At 36.4% G+C, this 18,090-nt stretch overlaps 1 protein-coding gene across 2 annotated transcripts in view; it reads right to left on the bottom strand.

Moving 5' to 3' along the window:
- The window catches only part of SMIM14 (small integral membrane protein 14), a 66,033-nt gene extending 49,791 nt beyond the window's left edge, over positions 1 to 16,242 (bottom strand). The window contains exon 1 of one of the 2 annotated variants that reach the window (XM_023532168.1): positions 15,975 to 16,242. The gene's annotated coding sequence lies outside the window, so the exon portion shown is untranslated. The remainder of the gene's footprint in view (positions 1 to 15,974) is intronic. The other variant, XM_011362746.2, reaches the window with a different exon arrangement.
- Positions 16,243 to 18,090: the final 1,848 nt, after the last annotated feature.

Raw genomic sequence — 18,090 nt, forward strand, 5'->3', positions numbered from 1 at the left:
CACCTTTACCCCTACTACTTCTCCCCTCCCCAACTTCACTCTGGTAACCACTAATCCACTGTTCATGTCTATGAGTGTTTGTCATGTTTGCTGCTTTCAGTTTTACATGCCACATATGAGTGAAATCATCTAGTTCTCAACTTTTTTTGACTTATTTCACTTAGCATGATAATCTCAAGATCCATCTATTGTCCCAAATGGCAATATTCCATCTTTTCTTATGGCTGAGTAATATCTCATTGTATGTATGTACCTCATTTTCTTTATCCAATTATCCAATTTAAACAACTGAAGGGCATTTCAGTTGTTTCCATGTCGTGGCCGTGAATATTGCTGCTGTGAACATCTAGGTGCATATATCTTTGCGGATAAATGTTTTCAAGTTTTTTGGGTAAATACCCTGAAGAAGGATTGCTGGGTCATATGGTAATTTTATTCTTAGTTTTTTGAGGAACCTCCATACCGTTTTCCATAGTAGCTGCAACAATTTACATTCCCACCAGCAATGTATTAGGGTTCCTTCTCTCCCACAACCCCACTAATACTTATTACTTGTCCTGTTGATGATAGCCATTCTAATAGGTGTGAGGTGGTATCAGGTGGTTTTGATTTGCATTTCCCTAATAGCTAGTGAAGCTAAGTATCTTTTTGTATATCTGTTGGCCATTTGTATGTCTACTTGGGAGAAGTGTCTGTCCAGGTCCCCTGCCCATGTTTTTAATTGGATTGTTTGGTTTTTTATTGTTGCGTTGTATGAGTTCTTCATATATTTTGAACATTGGGCCCCTATCGGAGGCGTTGTTTGCAAATATCTTCTTCTAGTTGGATAGTTGCCTCTTCTGTCCTATTGATGGTTTCTTTTGCCGTGCAGATTTTTTGATATAGTCCCAATAATTGTATACTTTAAAAAATGGTTAAAATGGCAACATTAAAAAAAAAAAATCACTCTAGTTGTCCAGCACTGGGAGTCTTGGGGAGAAATAGGGAGTGACTACTAACTGGTATAGGCTTTCTTTTGGGGTGAAGAAAATGTTCTATAATTGATTATGGTGATGGTTACACAACTCCATGAATATACTAAAAGCTATTGCAGTATTGCAGTGTACACTTTAAATGGTGCACTATATGATTTATCGCTCAGTAAAGCTGTTAAATTTTTTTAAAGGTAAATGGTGCCTAGAAAGCGTATATAGGTTCTAAACCTACCTAGGGAGTTAGAGAAGATTTTAACCAAATTAACTCAGAGTTGAAAATGGAAGGACGCACTGGAATACAATAGGGAAAGATGGAGTATAAGGTGTGGGGATTGGATGCTGGAGGGCATTCTAGACACAAAGAGAATAGTGTAAAGACCCTGTAATGAGAAGAAGTATGGAGTAATGGTGGAACTAAAAAAGCCAGTGTGCTGGAATCCAGACAACAAGAAGAGTGGTCTGAAATGAGACCAGATTGGTCAAGGGGCCTGCCATGCAGGGTCTTCTAGGCCATGCTTAAGATTAGCTCTTCATCCAAAGAGCAATGTGAAACTCATAAAGGGTTTTATGCTGGTGTGTTTTGAAAAGATCACTTTGACTACACTATGGAAAACTGATAGGAAGAGAAGCTAGAGTCTATATAGGGAGCCTAGTCAAAATGTTCTTTCGATAGGTCAGTGATAATGGTGTCGTTATAAAAATATATAGGCTTGATAACAACATATCAAATCACTTAAGGGAAGACAAACTATTCCAAAAATGGTGTTGGCTCCCTACCCTCATCCTTACACCAAAACCAATTCTAAACACATGAGTGATTTAACTTTTATTAAATGAGGCCAAACATAGAAATAATCAACTATAGCAATTAATTTGAATAATGTCTACAAACTGACCTATGATTTTACTGGAATTTAGAACATGATAAAGGTGCCATTGTAAACCACAGACTATTTAATAAATGTCAAGATAACTGTCTATTATTTTGTTAAAAATTAAAGGATTATATACACATAAAGGACTAGAAGAATATTCATCAAATTGAGTAAGTGGTTAGCTCTGAGGAAGAGAATATAATCTTGGAGACAGACTTTAATTTGGTCAATTTTAAAACATTTTTTATAATGAATATGTACTCATGTATTAAGACTTTTAAAATACAGAAAAAATTTAACTTAAAAAAGTCTCAATGTATAACAAGATAATAGAATACATGTAGAAAGAATAAATCCAAGAAATGATAAAAAGAATCAATAATTTTGACAGCCAAAAATAATAAGTTTCTATAAAACCAAAAATATATCATAAAATAAAGCCAGAATATAAACTTGGAAAAACTCTTGCAGGGTTAATTTCCTTAATTTACGAAGAACTCTAAAAATCAACATGAAAATGGCAACCTAATAGAAAAATGAGCAAAGATCATGTTCATAGGAAAATACAGAGCCAATAAACAAGCACAAAATAGAAGAAATGCAAATCAAAATATCACTTTCATCTATCAGAGGACTGGTGAAAATTAATTTATCTAGTTAATTTGGATATACATATCCAAACAAGCATGCAAAATAATTGTGTGTGTAAAGATGCGCACTGTAACATTTTCTACAGGAGCAATTTTATAATACAAAGTAATTAAATATAGTATCAGTACATCCTATACAGTTGTTGAAAGAATGAGGCATATTTCTATGTAATGATTTGGAGAAATATCAAGTTATACTGAGATGAAATCAAAGTGCAGAACAGTCTGAACAAACCTACTCATCTAATATCTTCTAAGATCTGTTTGCCTGAGATAAGGGGAGGTGGGGGTTAGATGAAGTTGACCCACAGGCAACCTAAGATGAAAAGCCTACCTTTCCAGGAGTAGGAAATACCAATATAAAATGACTACTTCATAGTGTTATTTGAGGCCACTCTGTGCCCATACCATTTTTGAAAATTGATTAGCCTTCATGTTAGAATTATACATATCCAATACAAAAAACCCTGAAAATAAATATAATCCACTCTTATACATAAAGTTCACCTTTGAAAGCCTGTTTTCAACTGTCTTTTCAAATCGTCCATAAGGGGGAAAAAAGGTTCAAACTGTGCTTGTGTGGATATAAGCAAATATCCACTTACAAATTCTGGTCCTTCCTTCCTCCCTATTTCATGCCTCCCCAGGAACAATAAAATGTCGGATGAAATTAGAAGATATTTTACTAAACTGTTTAAAAATTAAATTCAAATACCAAAATGCCTAATCCCTATCCAGTTCTTAGCCTCTTAAAACACATAAATGCTAAGAGAAGTACAGCAGGTCCTCCAATAAAGCTGTTTCGTTGTAATGCTGAGGAAAAAAAAAAAAAACTGATTCACGGCAGGGGCCACTGTCTATGTGGGGTCTGCACATTTTCCTCATGTCTGCATAAGTGTTCTCTAAGTACTCAGTTTCCTCCCACATCCCAAAGGTGTGCATGTGAAATGGCATGTCTCAACTGTCTCAGTCTGAATGAGTGTGTGTGAGTGTGTGTGTGTGGGGGGGCCGGGGGCACCCTGAGATGGACAGGTGTTTTGTCCAGGGTAGGTTCCCGCCTTATACTCTAATCTGCCAGGAGAAAATCCAGCCACCTTCAACTCTGAACTAGAATAAGTGGGTGAGAAAATAATTATCGTCTTCATTAATCTTTTAAAATTAACCTTAAGTGTCTGTATAGCTCACATTTATTTCAATGTTTAATATTAGAAATGTTTTGGGTCTTTACTTAGAAGTTTGGTGTTTCTGTGACCAGAAATATGCCACAGGAACTTAAATGTTATTTATACCAATTAGTCTGTGTTAAAACTGATTTTTTTGCATGTCATTTCATTTAAAGTCACAGTTTCCAAGAACCTTTCAGTAGCATTAACTGAGGACTTACTGTACTAGCAAACTGACTTTTATAAAGAAAGGGAGATTTGTGTTTATCACCCATAAAAATTGTAAAACACAGCTATTTTTAAATCTTTTTCATCCATTTGATTAAAGAAATTAGATTCTACCACTACCATCACCACCACCACCACCACCCCCACACTAAAAAATACCACAGCTTCTTAAGGGCAGGAACCTGTTTTAGTCACTACTCTGCAAACACTTCCTTCACTACCTAAGCCACAGAAATGAATATTTACTGAATTTTGTCAATGTTTATATTCGTTGTATTTATATATGCCAGGAACATGTAAATCAACTTGAATTTTAAAGTATTATATATATCAGTTTTAATTAGCCTCCAGGAAAAAAAGAGAAAATGTATTTATAAATAGGACATTCCTCAACAGTGTTATGCTTCTATGGAACTTTCTTCATGTAAACTTGAGCTGTTTTAAGTACTATTCAGTTAACAGTTTCCACTTAAAATTACTTGTTTTTTTTTTAAATAGAATGGAAGCAGTTCTCTTTTGGCTAGGACCTCAGAACAAATGTCAATGCACACTGGCACTAGAGCAAAAAACATAAGCAATCCTACCTCACATTTAAATCCCTTGGTGTCCAGAGACATTAAGAAGCTGTTCTATCCAGGGCAAGACAGACCAGGGTTACTAAATCAGAATCAGCCTAGAAGAGTCATTTTACAAAGAGTAATTTAAAACAATACTTTTGCCTTTCATGTTTCAGAGGAGTTGTTCACCACCCCAACACATATCCCTAATGTGAGAACAATGTTAAATAATACCAAAGACATGGGCTTGACTTTGGAAACAAACAATTTTACTGAGACTGGCTGCAAAAAGCCTGTTATAAAAATATGAATAATGTACTGAAAAAATTCAAAATAATCCAGAGGAGGAGGGAGAGGAGTAAATATAGGTATGATGAAATAGATTAAATAAAACTAGCCATCAGTTGATAATTATTGAAGTTCGGTGATAGGTACTGAGGAGTTCCTACACAAATTTACTTTTTTATATTTTGAAATTTTTCTTTATTGAATTTATAAATCAGTATTTTCCTATTATAATTAATATTTGTAAGAGCAATCTGACTCTATGCCTAAATTAAGCAACAGGTTATTGGTGGCTTTTTATGCAGCATAAAGGACAAAACAAGGGCACACATCTAAAGCTCTCAAACCATCCACTCCTAAACAACTCTTACCATAGAAAAGCAGTGAAATAGCAGTCTGTACGTTGGGAGGGCAAATAAAATTCCCCACAGCCCTCAGATCCAGGTCATTTCCTCCATCCACTACAACTAACAAACCTTTCCTGGTAGAGTTCAGCTGTGTGATAAGTCAGCTGCGTCATCCTCTTTCTGCATGTGCTGAACGAATTTTCCAGTACTGGTAACCAATTTCTTGTCTGCTGCTAGAACTTTAAACAGTCCTGCTCATAACGGGTGGGTTTAATTCACCTTTCAGGAGTCATTTAATTGCCTGCTTATAACTTTGGAAAAGGTGAAAAAATAGAGACCGTAGTTTCACTACAGTATATTTTCTAGAATTATGCCATGAAACTACATGCTTATATGTAGGGTTGATTCCTTGGAAAATAAACTTCTCAAACATGATTCTTAATTAGGCAAAACACTCTCGGTAGGAAATAGTGAAACAGCAAAGTTATCAGATCATTTGGTATTAGTGGTATTCCCAGAAGTACACGGAGTTAAATGGAAAATGTCAACTTTCTCATTTCTCTCCCCAATTCTCCCCTCTTTTCCCAGAGATACTACAGTCTACAGTTCAGTGTGACTACTTCTAGGTCTTTTTATATGTATTTACACCCTTATAAATATATAGACACATATATCATTTCAATGGGTTTTATCATCTTATTCATGTTCTGCAACTTATACACGTTCTGTAACACAAAAGCCTTAGAGACCTTTCAATACACAGAGCTCTACTTCATTGTTTTTAATGGCTACATACTACTCCAAAACATAAACATACAATTTTAACATTCCTTTAACAGAGATTACTTATGGTCTTTCTGTTTTTTTGTTAACATAATGTTGCAACAAACGTCTTTGTGCCCATATTTCTGTAAGACAGATTACAAAAAGTGAAATCTCTAGGTCTTAAAGGCATTCACAGACAAGGTAACTTTATAGTAGAGAAATCTAGCAAACACTACCTTAACCAAAAGATCGAGGTAAACATTAGTGATAAGTCATGTTGATACCATATACCTCTTGATATGATGTGATGAGAAAGGCACTTCACTTCTGTGGTGTTCTTCCCAATAACAAGACACTAAGTCAAAACATGAGAAAAATAATCAAACCCAAATAGAGGGGAATTCTACAAAATATCTAACCAATACTCCTCAAAACTGCCATGGACATCAAAAACAGGGAAAACCTACAAAGATCAAAGACCAGAGGAGACAAAGTTAGACTAACGCTACTTCTAGGTGATCCTAGGAAAGTCCTTATAAATGATAAAAAGAAATAATTACTGATATTTTACTTGTTAGTAATACTGGGTAATGTACTATATATCCACAATCATCCAGTGTTCTCCAGAAATTTTTGGGATCACCCTCCCTGTAACTCTACCAAGAGGTTTATAAATTACTTTTGATTTGAGGCAGAGCTAAGCATTTGTCCTTCTGCGCAAGCATTCAACCCCTTTATATTTTATTATTTGGAGTCTCTGGCCCCTGTTGCCCTGGCTCCAAAGTGGTCCCAACACACTCAGAATCAAGAAAAGACATCTGGATGCATACTATAGCTAGAATGGCAAGCAGAAAAAAGGTAGAGAGAAGAGAGGAATAAGATATAATATTACAACCTAATACATGAGAAATCAACTTTTCTTTCTAGAATTTTCTGAACATGCCAACCATAAAATGCATTTATGTATATTTGCATATCAAAACTTGAGTCACAAATAAATGAGGAAGGAATCAATAGTTCAATAAATGGTCCTAGGAAAACCTGCTAGCAATTAAGAAGGAAGACCCATCAGCAATTCTAGAAGACAATTTAGGTGAATATTTACTTGACCTTCGTGGAAGAACTTTCTAAAGATAACAAACAATGGAAAACATGAACAAATTTACAATATAAGACTGTTTACATAGAAAAAAAATTTTTTAATCAAAAGAATTAGGGAATAAAGCACATTCCACTAATATAGAGAGCAAAGACATCTTAACAACAGAGCATATGCAGATTCTTAAATAGACTGCATTTGAGATTACAAACTATAACTTTTATGGCAATATGAATCCATAAGTTAAAAAATGTTCATGCCTTCTGAATAATTCCACTTCTAAGATTCTATTTAAAAAAAAAAAACTAAGATGTACAAAGATGGTTATCATAGCTTTGTAATAGTGAAAAATCAGAACAATCTAAATATCTGGCTGAAAACAAATGTTTAAATTATGATACAAAGTATGAAGTATTATGCAGCCAAATGTTTCATTTTCCTTCATGACATGGGAAAATGATCACAACACAATGTTAAAGTACACGAAGTAGGATATAAAAATAAGCATAGTGCATGCACATAAGTTTAAAAAGCAAAGTAAAACACACACTAGGAAAAGCTGAAAGAAAACATACCAAAACTTTAACATCAGTTATCCCTCAGTGACATAATTTTACTTTTTACTTTGTGCATTTTTCAAATATTATATAATTATCATATATCAACTCTTATAATCAGGAAAAAAAAATTGGATGCAGCAGCTAAATCCAGGAAAACTAACTCAGATTTTTCAATAAATAAATGGCAAAAAGTATATAAATAAAACTTTAAGAGATAGCAGGGATATGGTTACAGTTTCAGAGATTTAAGAGATATTAATCAAATGCCCTATATAGACCTTGTTTGAATCCTGATTCAAACAAACTAGGGAAAAGGACATTTATGGAAAAACCAGGAACTTTGAACATTGACTGGATTAAATGACATTTAGCAATTACTAATTTTTTTAACAGAACTACAATGTCAATTATCACATCTAAAAAGTCCTTATCTCTGAGAGAATCCACTATTTTCAATTAAAGAAATATAATGCCTGAGATCTAGCTGACAATAATCCTGCAAAGAGGGGAGGTACAGACAAAACAGCCATGCATTGAATAACTGTTGAAGCCAGTTGGTAGGTATACAGGGATTCATTATACTATTCTACCTTTTAGTTCTAAAAATTTCAAACATACTTGTTTTTCTTACTACATTTTTATAGAAAAACACAAAACAAAAATCCCTCCACTTTCCCCTCAATGCAAACACAGGGCTCTTCTAGGGAAAGCAGAGATAACCACAGCTGATTCAAGGTCAAAGGATGAAAACTATTTTTCTATTGTGATTTTAAGAAGGTGATTTATGATGAATGAAATCACCTTTTCAAATACCCAGCCAAATCTTTACAGTGATCTAGAGCAACATCAAAAATCTTTCCATTTAAAAAATAAAAAATAAAAACCCACAACAAGAGAGTAAAATACAAGTAACAATTTAGAATGTACGCAATTCGTTTATATAAAACACAATGAAATGGGGAACTCAGAAGAAGCATTTATCTATAAAGAATCAATTCTATCAATTAGAGCTCCAAAGTTATAAAACCAAGGAAGTGAATCGTATGCCAGAAACTGCTGGAACTGGCCCTAGGACATTCAGGGAGCCTATATTTGAGTTTGCTATTTTTAACCAAATTTCCAATATATCACAGAGGTAATTACCTTCTATTTTTCTAGAAATAGCTTTCTGACCTCAAGTTTTTACACAGTAGCCAATTAGAAAACTGATCAAATGAAGAGAGATATCCTAAAACTCTGGCTACCTTTCATTTTAACAGAGAGAACAAAATATTTGTCTATTAATTCCAGTATTACTATGATATTATACTCTATACCAATGTACTATAATAAGTTATTGGGATTACTTTTATCAGATGACCCAACATCTCACATACAAAACTTCTTTGCAACATATTAATTTGCTTTACTCTTTTATCAGAAACAGATCTCAAAGATATGTATAAGTGAATCATAGTTTATTATTAACTTACTACTTTCACATCCTAACAACCACTCTTCTGACAAAATCAATTTAAAATGAGAAAAATAGGTTCGGATAAGCTAGCAATTTGACCATGATGACACATCTGGTATGAGACAGACCTTGGACAGGAAGTCACAATGTAAATTCCTGACTAGGACTCATTCCACATCTGTCGGATATGACCAACCATGCTAGCTACATCTGTTTCACCCCTATAAAGACAACTTTAGAGCAGTACAAAAATTAAGTAACTGTTGACTTTCTATTACTTTTTACTAATGGCATACTTTTCTCTCAAACTACATTTGCATCTCTGATGGGAAGTGGGCAAGGAAAGGATGCAGACTCAAACTCAAATCAATCAACTATTAATTGTTAAAAACTGTACTAAAGCAACACCTGGGGGAAGTTAAAGACATTTAAAATTTTTTAATGTTGAAATAAACCCCATTATCTACCCCAAATATCAAAATTCTCTGTGCTTAAGAGTTAAGGCTCCCTGAATTCTATCATGACATTTTAAAAAATTCAAATTAATAGCCAAGCAATTATACTTACAAATTCCTTATAATATCCCCTAGACTGATATATTAAGGTAATCCTATATTATTCCATCTAGGTAGCTATTTATAAGATTAAAATATAATAAAAACCACCTCTGAAATTCTTATATTTTTACAGAATAACAAAAAGCTTAATACTGTGCCACTCTTTTAGAGAGCATACTATTCAAGAGGAAGAGACTAAAGCAAGCCAGAAAAAAATGACAACAAAATGTTTATTTTCTATGGGGCAGAAAGGGAATGCATAGAGGAAACAAGGTAAGCGTGACCAGGAGACCTATGCAAGATATCACTCTATAAATCAGGTATAGATTAGAGCAAGGGTCCCCAAACCCTGGGCCACACCAACCAGTACTACTAGTCTGTAGCCTGTTAGGAACTAGGCTGCACAGCGGGAGGTGAGCAACAGGTGAGTGAGCAAAGGTGAGTGAGCAAAGCTTCATCAGTATGTACAGCTGCTCCCCTGTGGTAGCATCACCGCCTCAGCTCCACCTCAGATCATCAGACAGTAGATTCTCATTGGAACACTGGTCCCTGGTGCCAAAGAGGTTGGGGACCTCTGGATTAGAGGATGCAAAGTCTTCATTTACTCGTATTTAACAAATCACAACTTCACAAGTGGTACTATTAATACTTTGAGAATGCAGCAGTTCATTTAAAGAAGAAGGAACTGAGGCCCAGCGAGTTCCAGTGACTTCCCTTAAGTCAGGCAACAGAGATGGAATTCAAATCCACTTCTTCTCTCACTTCTCCTTTCCTGAAAAGGATATTGCTAACAAGTCCTCAGAGGACTAATTAATTAGAAGAGTTCTGAGGATATAGAAGAAATAAAAAGTAGCCCTTACCTACTTGGCAATCAAGTTAATTATTAATTATAATTAATTCATATGATATAATTATGTGCCAATGTAATTAGCCAAAATAAATGTCACAGCTAAATGACTTCTGTGATAACCTCTCGGGACAAAGCTTGAACTCAATTTAAAACTATAAATTGTGCATTGCTTTTAAAATTAAATTCAACTCTTTGGAAACGTGTGTATTTTTGTTATTAACTTAAATTTTAAAAGCACTGCACCTGTAATACTTGTCAATGAATGCAGTCAAACAAAACCCAGCTTCATTCCATATTTTACAGAGCTGAGACTCAATCTGTGCTTTGACCTAAATTTAAAAAATGAAAATTCAGTATGAAAATAAGCAACAAGGTAATTTTCTCCAAAACAAAAGCAAATGAAGTTTAAAATGTTGTAAACAAAATATAAACCCTACTATGCGCCTAAAAATTGGTTTTAATTTAAAAAAATAAACACGTTTCCACAGACTTGAATTTAATTTTAAAAGCAATACACAATTTATAGTTTTAAAATTCAAACACAAAAGGTTAAAAAAAATAAAATAAAACTGCAAAAGTTAAAGGTACTCTCCTTAGAGGCAACCTCTATTAAAAACCTAAATGTAAATTTTCTAGGCATTGCAGGTATATGTATGCTATATATATTTGTTGAATTATAATTAAAATCACTACATTTCAAATAATTAAAATGTCTTAAATATGACTTGTTTTTTAATTAAACAGGTTGTTCTAATCTTCAGAGCTTGGGTTAACTATTTAAAGCCATAGTTCATCACAATATTTATAACAGTAAAAACAGGAAACTACATTCATGTCCAAAATTAAATCAGCTTATTCAAAATCTTATTAAATGTTAAAATCAAGTTTAGAAAGTTTCTAAGGCCACAGTAAAAAGTTCGTTAAGTTAAACAAACAAAAAAATTAGGATACAAGTTTATGTGGGTATTACATCTCACTTAAACCAAAGATGAATTAAAAAAAAAACCAGAAGGAAATACAAGCACAGAGATAACTTCTGAATGAGTGGATTATATTTTATTGTTGTTGTTTGCTCTGTATATTTCTATCCTTTGCAGCTTTGCTACAAGGATGTCTTGTATTTAAAAGGGGGGGATGCTATTAGAAATACATATCCAATTCAAGTTTAAATAGAACAAAACAATTCACGAAGATAGTTCTACCAGCATATTCTATCAGCTAAAACAAGTAGGTTTATTTAATATAACTCTCGTGATTCTGTAAGACAAAAAGACTAGTCAACATTGTTGTAGTATAAAGTACATGAGCTTTGGAACAATTGGGTTTGAATCCCAACAGTACTAGTGGCTTTACCTTGAGCAACTTACCTAACTAACCAGAGCCTGTTTCCTCCAATGTAAATTAGGCATAACAATATCTGACTTGGAGCGCAGATGTGTCAGCTAAACATAAGTAGTAAATGCATTATTAATATTCAAGCAGATAATTGTTAATTTCAGAATCAAATTATTTTCAGCCTTCTTTCAAAATGGCTTTGAAAGTGCTTAAACTGTTCTTTACCTAACTGCAGTTTCTACTGATATGTGCCCAACTATAGAAACAACCATTCATTCATATGGTCAGTACATGTTCTGTGAGCCAGAACATGAATATGCATATAAACACATACCAAAAGAATACTTTTACTTATAAGCCTGTAGTAGTAATTGCCTAAGAAGTTTTACAATCTTAAAAAATCCTAATATAAATTACAGTGTAATAAAGAGTCAGGAGCACTTACTTTTCTGCAAAATCTTCATAACCCATATACAAATATATCGCTATTTGTCATCACCAATTTACACAATTTATTGTCTTGTATTGAGATTTTTGTTCGAAGTCTTACTAATTATGTGGGAAAAGATTATTATATATAATTCCTTTCAGCAATGTACTGTTTTTTACAAGTACAGAATAAAGTTGGGATTTTTCTTCTTTTATTTATTCTATCAACAAGCCTACTGATTGCTTCATTGGTAATCCCTGACCTCATGGCACCCCCCCCAATCGAAAAAAGTAGATAGCCACAGACAATTAAATATGGAAGGTAAAATGATGTCACACACAGCTATTTACATAAGCCCAAGGTGGGTTAAGATAGAACTCTGGTAAAGGTCATATGCGACCTGTACCTCTATAGACAAATAGTTAGGTTTAAAGACTCTGTAGAAAGAAAATAAAGACAACCTGTATTTCTCTGGGTTAAGTCCCTCTACAAAAAAAAAAAAAATCAATGCATCAAATTTAACATTTTTTTCCTACTCATTTGGAAAGGGATCTTGTAGTGAGAAATTTATTCAGTTTATGAATGATCCAACGGTAGTCCAAATAGTAAAACACCCAAATCAATAGAGAAAATGTGGGAAAAATCCAAATGACTGTACAAGCACGCAGAAAGTGTTAGATGGGTTTTTGGTGCGTGGAATGCAAAGTAATGCACAGGAAGGAGGAAATACTCCAAATTTACTTTAAGCCTGGTAAACTGAGCACTCAATACAACAAAGCGAAAAGACCTAAAAGTTTGTTTCTTGAGGTCATCTCCCAGTCATGCAACTTCAGGTAAAAAGACCAACAAAACAATGGACTTCGTTAAGGATAGGATTAGAAATGAAGAGAAAATACTACTTTGCCCTTAACAAAAACCATGGCCTACCAAAACCAAAGTATTGTACTTTAGAGGCAACAGGGTATAGTGATTAAGAAAACAGATAGGTTCAAGTCCAACTTTCTGTCATTTACTTTGTCTCAGTTCTTTCCTTTGTACAATGGGAGTAGGAATACCTACGTGTGAGTTGCTCTACAGTTAAATGAAAAACATGTAAAAACTTTTTAGTTCAGTACCTGACACATACAGTGTTCTCCAAAACGGTAGCTATCATTACCAATATAAAGAAGCAATCTCCCAGAGAAAAGTCATTCAAATATTAAGACATTCTTAAACTCCGATGTGCATTAAAATCACCTAAAGAACTTGCTGAAAATGCAGATTCCTGGGACCCATTCCTCCTAAGGATTAATTCTACAGGTCTAAAGTAAAATGTGGCCCAAACATCAAGAATTATTGAAGTAAGAGAATCAAGGCATTGTCCTATAAAAAGAAGCTGAAAACTAGCATTCTTCCATAGAAAGAATTGCTCTAAAACAGACAATACATTCAAGAGGAATACCCACGTAAGAGATGGTAATAGTTGGCAAAGGTGGTAGCAGTAGAGACGGTAAGAAGTGGACAAATCTAGAATATATATTGAACATTATAATTTAAAGCAAATCAAGAAAAAGAACTAAGTCACATAATGAATAGTAAACACCTGGGACTAATTACCCAAGAGATACAGGATGAAAATCGAGATTTAAAGGTTTTAGGTAAGTCTGTGATTAACAGAAACCCAAATGGGTTATGAACACATTTAGGATACTTTGTAGTGTACTCATTCTTTGAAGTTGAGGTGAGGGGGACGTTTCCTTCTCTTTTGGCATCAGCCATAAAGCACTGGCCTATAGAGGCAAACATCCAAGACCCAATGTTAATGTAGCATATTGAGTGTGATTCATAAAGTAAAATCTTTCAGGATCTTACTGCTGCAGGCCTGGACAGCTGGTCAGCATTGGGAGCATAATGTAGCTATGGAATAGAACTAAACCTCTACCTAAATCGAATCACTAAAATTAGCAAAAACTTTTTTAACTTCCATGTTGTCAATTCAGTCTATTCTGTGTCTGCTTTCCCAAGAGTTAAATAAGAGAAGCTTTACTTTGCCATGCAATGAATATTAATTTCTTAAATATTACAATATCATCATAGCTATTTGGGAGGAAATTGTTTAAAACCACAATTTTTATTGATTGGCAAAAAGTATTCCCTTAAAGTTAAGGTCCAAAAGTCCATATCTGAAAAAACAGGTTACAGAAAAGCATATGTAGTATGATGCCATTTTTGTATAAAAATCCATAAATGCAAAAAGAAGTCTGGAAGGATATAAACTGCTGCTAACACTTTGGTGATCTCTGAATGGCAAGAATATTGATTTATATTCTTCCTTTTTGCTTATCTGCTTTAATCAACATTTCCCCCCAATTATCACAAATTATTTTGTATAAACAAAAATATTCAGTTATAGATTAGCATAAAAGGTAAAAAAAAAAAAAAAAGAACTTGAAGAATACAATTTCATTTGTCTAAATCGGTAGGACTCCAACTGTGGGATTAAGAAAAAAAAGCTCAACTGCCCACAAAGAAGAAACATGTTCCACACAAGAACAAAACTTTCAAGGGGGTAGTCTAAATTCATAAGAACTGGATTTGATAAAGAACAATCAATTAGCACATACTTCTGTTTTTCTTTCTTGCCGCTTACCAAAGAAACACCTCAATAAATGAATTCTCTGGGGGAAAAAATGTTCTTTTTAAAAACCAAGTTAGGACAAAAAGGAGGTTCGGTCTTCAGATTTCCTTAGTGCCTTCGAGGGACGCAAAGCGTAGCAGGCCTCAGAACGGGCTATAACAGAGGAATCTGCATCGCCTGTCACTTGAGGCAGAAGGGACAGAAGCTTTGGGCAACCTCCACAGAACTGGGCAGCGAGAATGCTTCCCAACGGTCTCAAGACTAAAACACCTGAAAGGTAGGTCTACATGGCCTCAAGTTACTATAGGCAGAGCTGCCAACGATTTCCGACAACATACAAAAACAAGTCTCTCTTCAATAAACACTGGTATTACGTACGTGCTTAGGGTTCATCCAACACACTTGACGCAAATCCAAGACATTTTTGCATTAAGGCCCCATCTTCGATTTTGCAAAGTAGGACAACTGAAAATATCCTATTGACTCTCTACAGCTAACAAACGTCATCTTGGCTAAAATCCTAACACACATAGAAACAGCTAGTTTGGAAAACTTTGGCTTTAAACGGTAGCATGGGACTTCAGGAACTCTGGTAACCAGTTTATCGCACGTTTCCTGTTCCAATAAAGGGTGCTTCCTCTTTACTGTCAGTTCAACTTGCTCGACAAATAGAAAAAAAGGGAATTCTCTAAATTCGCAGCATAATAAAAGATAAAAAGCTCTCGCTTTCTGGATGGCAACTTTCCTTTCTTGTCAATCACAAAGGACGCATCCTAGCAACTTCATCAAACCTGGCAAGAGCTGACGGACAGAGGTAAATGACAGAGTGTGGATTTCAGGATTTGTGGGTTTCTCCTTCCAGCTACGACTGTTTCTTCTTTTTTACTCCATTATAGCCTCCACCCGTGTTAACTGTCTTACCCTAAAAATAGAACTACCCCGGGCTACTGTCCACTTTCCTGCCAAGCCCCGACTCTGGTTTCCTGCAGAGAAAGCCCAATTGCAGGCTCTCTACCTCGCTCTTCGCCGGAGGAAGTAGGCCAGGCAGCAGCAGGCTTCCCCCCCGTGCAGTCGCCAGACAGCCCAACCGGGTAACCGCCGAACCCAAAGAGCAGCCCCGTTCTGCCGCAGCCGCCGCAATCCCCGAGAGCCTGAGGAGCCCCAGGAAAAACCGGGGTGAGGGCAAGGTGGGCCGGTAAACGGCCGTAGGAGGGGAAGACACTCACCCGCCCATACAACAACCGACGGGGCGGACAGGATAGGGGTCGAGACAAAGGCTCGGCAGAAAAACCGCCTGGAGCTTCCGGAAAGCTGCAGGTGCTTGGATCGCCGCTGCTGCTCCTGGCCACCGGCTTCCTCCCCCTTGTTTTGGTTCGATTGACCACGTCACTGAGCCACGAGACCCGGATCTTCCCGCTTGCGCGGGCGACAACGCAACAGATGGCAGCGGCCTGAGACCCCAGCGGCTGGTCTGCGGCGCATGCGCAAGCTCCGCGCCTGCCCACTGTGTCCGGGTAGGCGGGACGAGCACGAGTCCAGCGGGAGTGAGCGTCGTGGTATTCGTGGGGCGGAGCGCGGGGGTTGTAATTCCGGTTGGGAAGAATAGGGTTTAACGCTGTGATGTGGTAAGGGCGAGGCCCCGCGTCTGTTGAACTGTTTCGCGTAGCCTCTGCTTGGTATGTGGTGGACAATTGCCTCTCCACTTAACTAAGCTGATTCCTTTCTTCGTCCGAAGTCTTTAGAATAGCGGGAGTAGAGATAGAGGTAGGCGCAGGTTGATGTCTGTTGAGACAGGGTGCCACTGTAGAGATTGTTTTGATTACTCAGTCCCGGTGAAAATTGGACATCGAGGATAACATATTTGCGTCCGGAAAACTGGCTAAAGTTAAGTTCAAGTGGAGTAGTAAAGAAGATGTCACCAAAGATGACTTGCTGGGTCAGGAGGTGGCGTGTAACGGGGAAGGGAAGGTGGTGTTAGGCAGCCCGCCCAAGCCTTTCTTACTTTGACCTTAGGAGCTAGGATAAGGATACTACTTGGGTAAGAATCTCACTTTTTAGACCAAGTTAATCCTTCCTACTCTCCCATTCTGGCCTCGGTCTCCCTGCTAAGCATTTGGGTCCTGGGAAATTTCCCTGTTTGGCAAAATTTAGAGCTACTCTATTGTTTTCTTAAAGTCCGTGAGCTGACAGATTCTAATTAAAAGGGTAAAGGTGAGTTCCAAACAAGGATATAACAAAGGTGCCTCTTTGCCTGTCCTGCAGGAAAGGGAGAAAGCTGTAAGAAACTTTCTTACTCTGTCTCAGCTATCTGGTTAATCATCTCAACTAGCTGAGTCACCTTCAGAAAATTAATCTGCAAGAGCTTTTTAATTAAAATGGCTATTTAATACAGGTAAAATTTTTTAGAAAAAAATGAAAGGTTTCTGGTAAAAAGTGTTTTCTAGTTAATTAACAGATTAAAAGTAGATAGAAGTCAAGCTTAATCTGCAATCTTAAACTGTTTACTCAAATTCAAAGAATTTGAGGTAGAATTTTGTGCCCTAATGAAAGTTCGTGGGCTCACCCTGTAGCAGAGGGTCTTTAATGTGTGGAACAAAGTCTTGTATGCTTGGGTGCACCCATGTGCATGTATCTGTTTGAGAACACATCTGTGCTTAAGAGATCAGTATGGTACAAAAATAGACATACACGTTTTTGGAAAAGTATCAGTACTTGATTTATAAAGGAATATAAAAGAAAATCAGGAAAATCAAGATGTTAAGATCTCTGGTAGCTAGCTTCCAGGCTAACCCCCAATGATTCTTGTCTCTAGAATCACTCTCCTCCCGCCCTTTGAATCACAGCTACTCTGTTGGACCTGTAGAACAGAGGTCCCCACCCCTCAGGCCTCAGACTGGTAACGTCAGTGACCTGTTGGGAACCAGACCGCACAGCAGGAGGTGAGCGGTGGGAGAGCGAGCAAGGTTTCATCTGTATTTGCAGCCGCTTCCCAGCGCTAGCATCACCGCCTCAGCTCCACCTCAGATCATCAGACATTAGATTCTCATAGGAGCACCAGTCCCTGGTGCCAAAAAGGGTTGGGAACTGCTGCTGAAGAGTACAGCTGAAGGTGTATGATTTCTGAGACTAAGCCATAAAGGCAGTGATTGCAGCTTTCCACCTCATTCTCTTGGATTGCTTGCTCTAGGGGAATTAGTCTCCATACCACTTCACTTGGGCAGTTCTAAGAGGCCCATGTGGAAAGGAACAAAAGCCTCCAACAGGCAACCCGCACCAACTTGCCAGCCCTGTGAGTGAACTACCGTGATTGGGTTGGTCCTGCAATCCCAATCAAGCATCCTA

This window comes from Pteropus vampyrus, unplaced genomic scaffold (genome assembly GCF_000151845.1).
Source record: "Pteropus vampyrus isolate Shadow unplaced genomic scaffold, Pvam_2.0 Scaffold79, whole genome shotgun sequence".
NCBI lineage: Eukaryota > Metazoa > Chordata > Mammalia > Chiroptera > Pteropodidae > Pteropus > Pteropus vampyrus.